This window comes from Salvia splendens, chromosome 16 (assembly GCF_004379255.2).
Source record: "Salvia splendens isolate huo1 chromosome 16, SspV2, whole genome shotgun sequence".
In the NCBI taxonomy this organism is placed as follows: domain Eukaryota; kingdom Viridiplantae; phylum Streptophyta; class Magnoliopsida; order Lamiales; family Lamiaceae; genus Salvia; species Salvia splendens.
The window spans coordinates 25285334-25296672 of NC_056047.1; the positions used below are offsets into that span (position 1 = coordinate 25285334).

General features: G+C 35.9%; 1 long non-coding RNA gene across 1 annotated transcript; it reads left to right on the forward strand.

Annotated features, from left to right (window-relative positions):
• The first annotated feature begins 453 nt into the window (after window positions 1-453).
• Window positions 454-2227, forward strand: LOC121771117. Its single transcript, XR_006043935.1, has 2 exons — window positions 454-1869; window positions 1962-2227. It is a non-coding gene; the product is annotated as an uncharacterized LOC121771117 (long non-coding RNA).
• The last annotated feature ends 9112 nt before the right edge of the window (window positions 2228-11339 follow it).

Consider the following 11339-nt stretch of genomic DNA (forward strand, 5'->3'; position numbering starts at 1 on the left):
TGTGCTCTTTATTTTATTTTCTTCTTTCTAAAATTTAGAAATCTGAATTCCCTTATTAAATTGGGGATTTAATCTATTCGTAAACTGGCCGAACTGTGCGGGTATACTGAATTCCCGGATTATCTTGAGTATTTGGAAATACTTTATGTGGGCAAAGAGATTCTCATCCATTTATTCATTGGGTACTATTTCCACACGGTTTAAGAATTTTCCTTTCTTCCGTGGCTAAAGAGATTAATTCCAGTATACTTTGAATTAATCTAAGGTAATGACTTCAATTAAATTCTAGGCCCAGTTAGAGATTTATTTAATCTGGCCCAGAACATTTATTTCTTAGGCTCTTTCGGCCCAGACTATTTTATTCCCTTAGGCCCAATTTCTTCATGGAGTTATTGCCCTAAATCCCCTGGCCTGTTTTAAATTAAAGCCAAAATGGAACAAGAAATGGTAAAAGGCCCATGTCTTGAGGGTATACTCCCTCTCCACCGGCCAATTCTCTCTCTCATTTCTCTCCTACATTCCACATTTTCCCCCAAATTCGAAAACCCTAGCTCCCTCAATCTCCCTCTCTCTTCGTCGACATCACAGCCCATCACCACCGCCTCTATCTCCTGCGAGGGGCGATCGGTCTCAAGTAGATTTCTCTCCTTCTCTCGGCGGCATCACTGCTGCCGCGATACTAAATCGCCACCGCCTCTGCACCGGATTCGGCGAGTCGCTGCCACTGCATGTTCGCGGTGGTGGAGACGATGATCGTGCCTCCATTGTCGCTTCTCAGATCGGGGAGTCTTTTGCCTCCAGTGCTGCCGCGTTGCGGGCCCGTTTGCCGGCTCACGATTCACCACTATGGGGTTCATCACGGTCGAACAGCAACATTGAGTGAGTGCCTCGTTGTCACTGCTCTGCCGTCTCCCTCCGCCGTGCGTGGTGCTTCCCGTCGGGTCGCCGCCGTCTCGCAGTCGGTGCCACCATTCTCTGACGGAAAAAACCCTTAGCTAAGTCTTCTCCTTAGCTTTTCTAATTAAGTCTCTTGGCAACGTTACTAAATTTTCAAGAGCTAAGTCCATGATAAATTGTGATTTTAGCATTTTCCTTTGGACTTGCTGTTAGAATAAATTCCTAATTGGAGGATCTGATTTGAGTAGAAAATTCAGGACTTAGCTGAGCCACCACTGTTGTGAAAGTGGAACCTAGCATGCTCTTGTTACTGTTATTCTTTGGGTGAAAGCCTTAGTATGAGCATGCTTCCTAAGGTTTCTATGTTGGGTTTTTACTATGTGATGACATGAGATGCCAACTAGTCTCGAGAGTGAAAGAGGTTACCTTCACTGCTACTGTTATGTTGCTCTCTGCTCTCTGCTCTTAGCTGCAACCTCCCTCACTTCCCCCTCGGTGAAGTTTGCTGACTGAGTATGTAGTAGTATGTAAAATGGGGCTGAGGAGGGGGTGTTGTGATATATAAATAGGAGCATGTGTAACTGAAAGCTGCGAGTCTTGCTGCTTTGGCTGTGGAAAAGGACTCCACAGGCTGTGCAACTGGCTACTCCATCCGTAGCTCTGCAGAGCATGTACTCTGAGTCCCTGATTTCCCCTCTAACTGATTTTGGTGGTTTGTGGAGAGTACTCGTGAATTCATAGGAGTTTTACAACTTCTTTTGTTGCCATATTGCAGGCTCTCTCAGTCCTTAACTGCTGCTATGTACTTACTACAGTCTGTGTGCCCTTTTTGCAGGTAGAGCTGGAGTGAGGGTGGTTAGAAATGGGGTGCAGATGCTGCGATTCTCTTTGCGATTTGCTGCACTCGGTGCTCAGGCAAATGGCAGCCTGCCATCTTTCTCCTTTAAGCAAGTTTGGTCTCCAAACCTTAAAGTAGGTTTCCCTCTTAACCTTGCTTGTTTTGCCTATAAATTTTCTTATTATCCTATGCCCTTTTTCTTGTTCATTTTGTGGGTGACTGGCAGGTATGAGGGCTAATCTATATAAGTGTTGGCAGCGTCTATGGCTAGCTGCCGAGGCTGTGTTCCTCGATGACTCGCCTCTTCGGGCTTTCTGGGATCTGGGCCGAGACGGCCTAGTGTTGAAGTCCAACGTAGTTGTTAGGGATTAATAGCTTAAATGTAATAGTGTAGCTCGAATTTTATTTTCATTTTTTATGTAGACAAGTCTCTGAAATCTTCAATATTTATTCATTTCAAGCATTTGTAAATTATTTGCTTGAAATTCTCTAGATTGTTATTTCTTTTACTCGAGAAATAAACAATACTCTTTCACTCTTAAAAACATTCTTACATTTATTTCATAATTCTCGAGGAATTAGATCTCAGCTATTATAAAAAAATTCCACAACCTTTTTCTTTCTCAAAAATACACGCCTACTTTCCCTTTTTTTTTTCTCTCCACAATTTTTAATTGTTTTATTTAAGTGGGGGAAATAAATCCTTAAATATAAATAGAAAAAAAAACCTAACCCTAATCCCTCCCACAATTCACACGCCTCCCTCACTCTCTCCCTCTCATCCCACACGTCTCCCTCCCCCTCCTCCCTCTCAATCAATCCTTCACAAGTTCTTCGTTCTTGCTTCGTTTTGGAGTTGGAAACTCAAGATCCATTGAAGAATCGAACCACTTGTTATTTCCTACCGATTGTTTTCAAGAGAAAGCTATAATTTTTGATCCACCTTTCCCATTCTTATCATTGAATCCATGATTCTAGAACCCCTCATGCATATAGTGAGTGGAGAATTGTAAATCTAAGAATTAATTAGCTGGGAAGGATGGTTGCACAAGAATATGTGTGTGTGTGTGTGTGCGCGCGTATGTACATGTGTGTGTAAGTGTGTGGATGAATCGTTTGTGAATGTTATGTGTGAAAAGGAAAGCATGGTTGTAATCTCGTTTTTGAAGCATGAATATGTGTGGAAGTATGAATATGTATGTGTGAATGTATGATAGACGAACTAGGGTTTGTGAATGTTGAGCATGAAAACTGTTGTGTTCAGACAGTAGGTTCCGACGAGTTTTTGACCAATCAAACGATCTTATTTTGACACGAATTTTAACTGGATGAAGTTTTAGAAGTCTTCTGTGTTGTGCCAAAATTTCAGCTTCTTTTGATGACGGATGAATTTATAATAAATTTTTCAATCGAACTGCGTAGTATTGCCAGAATTGTGTGTTCCGTCCAGTGAGTTTTGTTTTTGTTTTGACCGATCAAAAGACATGATTTTGGGGTGAAATTTTAACTGAATAAACCTTTATGTGTCTACTGTGTGGTGACCAAATTTTAGGGTCATATGAGGTCGGATGGAATTTTAATGATTTTTACAAAAAAGACTGCGTTGTTCTGCCAGATTCTGGTTTTGTTGAAATGAGCTTTGTTGACAAGTTTTGAGTGAATTACATGATACATGTGTGAATAAGGAACGTATCCTATGATGTGGTTATGTGTTGCACGTAGTTGAAACGAACGATAGGGCATGCATGATAAATGTATTGATGGAAAATTTGATTGTGTTATGGTGTTGACAAGGGTTGTTGTGCGTACGTGGGTACGAAGAGCAAGGGGTGCACTAAAGTTGTGAATTGTGTGTATAAGCAAGCGAGGTGGACCTTCTTTTACTAAACTCTTTTACTTTTTCAAAAGTATGATTACGGAGTTATAAGGGTGGTTTAAAGTGTTATGTTATGCCATGATTGTTTTGATGTTGAGATTGTTGTCTGATGCCTAGTTCGTTTGAGCTTGCTCCGTTAGGCTATAGGGCTATGTGTGAAACGAATTCGGGTCTGAGTAGAGCCACAAACCCTATCAGGTTGTGTACACCGGTGGGATCGGGAGCCGTCCTTGCTAGTCAGCCGGTCTCGTAGGCGAATAGTGTGGCCACACTTTCGTCGCACTGTGGAAAGATGATGTGATTGTTGGATTGTTGAGAAAGTGGGGAGATTGATTGTCTGGCCAGACTATGAAACTGTTTTTGTGATACTCGATGATATTTCTTTTCTAAACGTAAAACTCGAGTTCACTATGGTATAGATGACATAACTTTTATCAAATGTTTTCGGCATGAGCCCGCTGAGTATATTAAGTACTCAGCCCTGCATTTCTTTTAAAATGTGCAGGTTGAGCAGTGATGTTGTGGCGGATGTTGAGTTGAGCCTTAGGAATTCCCGGATGCGTCGTGTCTTCATACATGGGCGTCGTCCTATGACTCTCCCTAGATACTTGTTTTCCGCTGCCTTGTTTGAAAGTATTTTCTAAAAGTTTTCTGCATTACTCTATACAGTTCGATGCCATTAAGTACCTTGAGACATTTACCCGCTGCTTAACTATTTGATAGACTAAAATAATTCTTTTGGAAGTTAATTGAGTTTCATATTAAATATCGTCATTTATTGTTGTCTTTTATTGCTTCCCCCATTTCTTCTCCGCTTCTTAGTTCCTCTCCTAGTCACGAGTTCCCCGTCTTTACTATCCTTAGTAAGGGCGGTCGTGACAATTTGATACTGCATTATTACCTTATAAATATACATTGTTTCAAACCAGATCAGTAACTTTACTCCTACTATCAGTGTATATTTTTTATGGGAAATGATGTATACACTTTAGTACGTGAATAGCTTCTGCTGATATTACGTTGTTGTGATACATCATGTTTGGAAATTAGTATACATTACTCATGGTAGCTTATCTGTACATCATTAGTTACTACGAGTACATTCTTCTTTGATAAATGTACATTATTGTTTCTGTGTAGTATTTTGATTAAAAAACTACATTTAGGGGTTGTATTTGTAAATTATTTCAGTAGGAAACAATGCTACATTATTTATGCATACTTGTACATGACTTTAAAACATCATTTAGATAGATTAGTACATCAATTGATGCTAATTTTATGCATCACGTTCTATTACATCATGTAGCTAGATCTGTACATCATGTTCTATTACATTATTTAGTCATAGATGTGCATTAACTGATATTGCATTGTATGTGTTTCTGAGTAGGTTCAACGAGTGCAAGAATCGATTCGAGGATGACTTTAACAATGATATGCTCATTGCATTAACGCAACGACAAGCTTTAAAGATGTTCAAAGATTTGCTACATTATTATTGTGTTGTAGATTACTAGATTATAATGTGCGCAAATTGTATTTTAATGTAAACTATAATTTGTTTGATGAGGGGCATAAGTTATATCTATTCCCCAAGGGTTTAATAGTCCATGAGGTTAGGGTGTAATACCAACCTAGTAGCACAACGTTCACTAAGGGCAAGGAGTTAGAGCCGTTCTTATATGATTCAATTATTTATTATTTTGTGTAGTAGTTTCTATTGTATTCTTACACTTATTAGGTTACATTATTCAGGTTAATTGTTACATTATTTGCTACTAATGTACTTTACATTTAAACCATAAGTATGTACATTATCAAAATGACTGAAAACAAATTGACGAAAAATATACATTAAACTACTACATTCGTACATTATTCACTGTTAGACATATACATTATAATACTATATTCGTACATTATTTCCTGTATAAAATCCAAAACACACATTAGAAAGTGAAATTTTATGCATGTGGTGGTACTATACCTTAGCCCCATGGATTGTTAAACCCTAGGGGAATGATACAAACTCCCTACCCTTGATGATGGTTTCAATTTGTGAGTCGGTACTACAACCTAGCCCCATGGATTGTTAAACCTAGAGGGTATGGATTCAAATCCCACCAAACAATATGTATCGTAGATTGCTTGCCTATGTATTGTAGATTGCTTGCCTAGATTGACATTTTAACTATGGTGTCACCATAGTGCTTTGATTTCGTATCTCATATTGCTTGGAACCATATATCGAATTGATTGTCTATGTATCACATATTGATTGCATATGTATTGCAGATTGCTTGTTACTTGTTGTCACGTTGTCACTTTAAGAGTGGTGTCACCCTAACGCACCCCTATATATATATATATATATATATATATATATATATATATATATATATATATATATATATATATAGAGTCGTGATCATATGATAACCCCTAAATATCGTAATAACCCTATAACCAAATATGGACCACACATATTTCTAATCATGCGGTTGAGATTCAAAATTAGATTTACTTCATAAAAAAAGCGCGGGGGTAAAACTGTCATTTCTCATATTTAATTTCTGAATTTTGTCAAATATCACGTAAAATGATAAAGTGATAGGTTTATTGCATAGAATGATAGTTTTGATATTCAAACTTAGATTTACTTCATAAAAAAAAGTGCGGGGGTAAAACTGTCATTTCCTTCATTTAATTTCTGAATTTCGCCAAATATCACGTAAAATGATAAAATGATAAAATGATAAGTTTATTGCATAGAATGATAGTTTTGCCGGATAGAATGATACTCTGAGTTGATAAAATGATACTTTTGACTGACTGATAAAATGATAGGTTTATTGCATAGAATGCTAGTTTTGCCGGATAGAATGATACTCTGAGTTGATAAAATGATACTTTTGACTGACTGATAAAATGATAAAATGATAGGTTTATTGCATAGAATGATAGTTTTGCCGGATAGAATGATACTCTGAGTTGATAAAATGATACTTTTGACTGACTGATAAAATGATAAAAATGATAGGTTTATTGCATAGAATAATAGTTTTGCTGGATAGAATGATACTCTGAGTTGATAAAATGATACTTTTAGCTTATAAATGTTAGGTTTACTGCATAAAATGATAGTTTTGCCGGATAGAATGATACTTTCAGCCGATAGAATGATAGTTTTGCCGAGTAGAATGATACTTTCAGCCGATAGAATGATAGGTATTTTTGGTGTATAAAATGACATTTTTGTTTAATAAAATGATACTTTTACCTGATAAAATGATAATCTAAGCGGATAAAATTATAGAAACCTTATAAAAATGATAGTTTTTCCGGATAGAATGATACTCTGAGTTGATAAAATGATACTTTTAGCTTATAAATGTTAGGTTTACTGCATAAAATGATAGTTTTGTCGGATAGAATGATACTTTCAGCCGATAGAATGATAGTTTTGCCGGGTAGAATGATCATTTCAGCCGATAGAATGATAGGTATTTTTGGTGTATAAAATGACATTTTTGTTTAATAAAATGATACTTTTACCTGATAAAATGATAATCTAAGCTGATAAAATGACAGTTACCTTATAAAAATGATACTCTGAGTTGATAAAATGATACGTTTACTGCTTTGTAGGTTTGTATATTATGTATTGTGCCGATTATATTAGGTTTATTGCATAGAATGATAGTTTTGCCGGATAGAATGATACTCTGAGTTGATAAAATGATACTTTTGACTGACTGATAAAATGATAAAATGATATATGTTAGGTTTATTGCATAGAATGATAGTTTTGCCGGATAGAATGATACTCTGAGTTGATAAAATGGTACTTTTGACTGACTGATAAAATGATAAAATGATAGGTTTATTGCATAGAATGATAGTTTTGCCGGATAGAATGATACTTTGAGTTGATAAAATGATACTTTTGACTGACTGATAAAATGATAAAATGATATATTTTAGGTTTATTGCATAGAATGATAGTTTTTCCGGATAGAATGATACTCTGAGTTGATAAAATGATACTTTTGACTGACTGATAAAATGATAAAATGAGCGAAATTCAGAAATTAAATGAGCAAAATTTGGATACGTAAATTTTATCATGAGTGAAATGACATATTTACCCCCGCGCTTTTTTTTATGAAGTAAATCTATGTTTGAATCTAGACCACGTGATTTTAAAAATGTGTGGTCTAGATTTAGTTATAGTGTTATTACGGAAATTGGGGTTATCATTATAAAGCACTCCTATATATATATATATATGGTCCTGTAAGGTTAAAATTTTTTAGCTTAATTGAGAATTGAGATGCATTTTCAACCACTCATCCACAACATTTTCGAAATGTCAATTGCAAGTAGATTATGTCAACTCGGGGGTATTATCGTCAATAGACTGCATATCAAATGTCAATAGCCTGCACATCAAATGTCAACAACTTATAGTTGACATTATATGTGTGTAGTTGACATGAATTGTATATGTAGTTGACAAAAAAATAAAATATTTTAAAAAAAATAAAAAAAAATCTAAAAATATTTAAAAAAAAATATTAATTGAATAAAATGTACCATGAAATTACCATTATACCCTTTTATAATTAATTAATCTAAAAATATTTTCCATGTGGCAAATTCTGGACCACTCATTTAATAAAAATGAGTGGCTAATAATGCATCTAAATTCTCAATTAGGCTAAAAAATCTCAATTGATCATAACCATATATATATATATGGATGGGATAGTGATCAATGTATAACTAATCTTAAGTGTATAACTAGAGAACAAATCTCAGCCACACATCTTAATACTCCAAATTAATCTTATGGCTTAAATAATCTTGCAGATTTTTATAAAAAATAGTAATAGCCAAAGGGCATTTTTGGAATTCAATATCTCAAATGTATCAACGTGAATTGTCTTCTGCGCAATTTGTACAATCTGAATCTAAATTGTCTCCAGCCACCGCCACGACCGACCTCTCCGCCGCAGCCGAACATGCGCCGAGACGAGAGGGTGATTGGGCGGTAGGTGGCGGGCGGTGCGTGCCCCTACTGCAGCGGAATGGTGCAGGCGTTGGACGTGCAGAGCAACTGGAGATTCTGCTTCGTGCCGCTCTTTTTCAAAACTAAGCGCAAACTCTACTGCTCCATGTGTATAAGGCGTTTAGTCCCCCTATAACTCTTTTCCAGATTATCCATGAATTTTACCTTTTCTTTCTTCTTATTTTCTTCATTTTTTATGTTTTTTTTCAGTTATGAAGGTTTTGTTTTGGGCATGAGTAGTTTTGCGGAAGTTAGTAGTGTGTATATCGTATGGAACTTTGGATAGTGTAATAAATCGGCATATAATTATGAAACTGAATTAACCTGAACTTTTTTTCATATTTTTTGAGATAAACATGTGTTTCCTTTCTATGTGTGTATATTATTCATGATTCGGGGATGTTAGTTGTCATTGTTCAAGTGATTAGCATAAGTGATTATCATGAATTAATACACACATCACTCTTAGCATGATTTTACTTCACTCTTGTTTACAAAACACATCACTCTTATTCTGATTTTACTTCACTCTTGTTCACAAAACACATCACTCTTATTCTGATTTTACTTCACTCTTGTTCACAAAACACTTCACTCTTGTTCACAAAACACATCACTCTTATTCTGATTTTACTTCACTCTTGTTCACAAAACACATCACTCTTATTCTGATTTTACTTCACTCTTGTTCACAAAACACATCACTCTTATTCTGATTTTACTTCACTCTTGTTCACAAAACAAATCACTCTTATTCTAATTTTACTTCACTCTTGTTCACAAAACACATCACTCTTATTCCGATCTTACTTCACTCTTGTTCACAAAACACATCACTCTTACTCTGATTTTACTTCACTCTTGTTCACAAACAAGAGTGTAATTCTCCAAAAATAGGTATATGGCTGGTGTAATTCTCCAAAAATAATTATAACTTGATCAGAAACTGGATGCTTAGATGTATGGCTGAGTTGATGAATCCATGACCTTGATAAGAGAAGTGCATGCTAAAAGAGTCGTGGTGTTTCTCAATGCAGAAATTGTCAAATTGAAGTGGATTTTGAATACTTCACTCTTGTTTACAAAACACATCACTCTTGTTCACAAAACACATCACTCTTACTCAGATTTTACTTCACTCTTGTTCACAAAACACATCACTCTTACTCATATTTTACTTCACTCTTGTTCACAAAACACATCACTATTACTCAGATTTTACTTCACTCTTGTTCACAAAACACATCACTCTTACTCAGATTTTACTTCACTCTTGTTTACAAAACACATCACTCTTAGCATAATTTTACTTCATTCTTGTTCACAAAGCACATCACTCTTACTCAGATTTTACTTCACTCTTGTTCACAAAACACATCACTCTTACTCAGATTTTACTTCAGTCTTGTTCACAAAACACATCACTCTTACTCAGATTTTACTTCACTCTTATTCACAAAACACATCACTCTTACTCAGATTTTACTTCACTCTTGTTCACAAACCGCATCACTCTTAGCATGATTTTACTTCACTCTTGTTTACAAACACATGACTCTTAGCATGATTTTACTTCACTCTTGTTTACAAACACATGACTCTTAGCATGATTTTACTTAACTCTTGTTCACAAAACACATCACTCTTAGCATGATTTTACTTCACTTTTGTTCACAAAGCACATCACTCTTACTCAGATTTTACTTCACTCTTGTTCACAAAACACATCACTCTTACTCAGATTTTACTTCACTCTTGTTTACAAACAAATTCTTTAAAAAATTACTATACACAAATATTCTTTAAAAAACAATAAGGAAAAGGATGGAAAAGAGTAGAAAAAGCTGAGTTCCAAGAACTATCACATTGTTTGGTTGCAGAAAAGTCTTTTGTCTTCCAACCTGTATACGAGGAATGACCCGGCTCCTTCTCTTGATAGCTAAAATCCAACAAAAATGGTGGTAACATCACTGTCTATTTTTCTGATTATTGAACCAAAACATTAGTACTACTATCTAAGAAATTAAGAAAACCAAACTTTGATGGATACTACAAAATCCCACTTGTTTCAAAACACTATAATTTACTTCATTAAAACACAAACTCAGTCATTCTCTCTCCCTCTTCAATTCAGTATTCAGAAAAACAAATAAAAAATGCCTATTGTGACACCTATTGAGATTAAATTACTAGTTCTCATAATCGTTGCAGCTATCGTCGGTGGCTTGGCCGTTATCGCTGCTTTCATATACCTCATGCGTTCACTGCTTCATTCATCTCACACAATGGCGTGGCCGATGGCGGGGAAGCCATTGACGGTGCTGAAGTTGCAGGAGACGTAAACGGGGACGAAGAAAAAGTCGGCCTCCCATGGCTCGAATGTGCGAATATCACTGCTCAACAAGGCTCGGTGGATGGCCACCTCCGCCGCGAATAGATGGCTGCTGCACCGCTCGTTTGCTAGCCAGTCGGAGTTGAATTTCGGTGGCAATTCGTAGACGTAGACTTTCATTCCATTGAGTGGCCATTTACCACATATCTGTACTTTTGACCATAATACCCCTGCATTTTTATTATAGAGTAAATTTATGATTAATGGAACTAATATCTCCTTAAATTCGAAAATTAATACTCACCCTTGATTTTTTTGATCT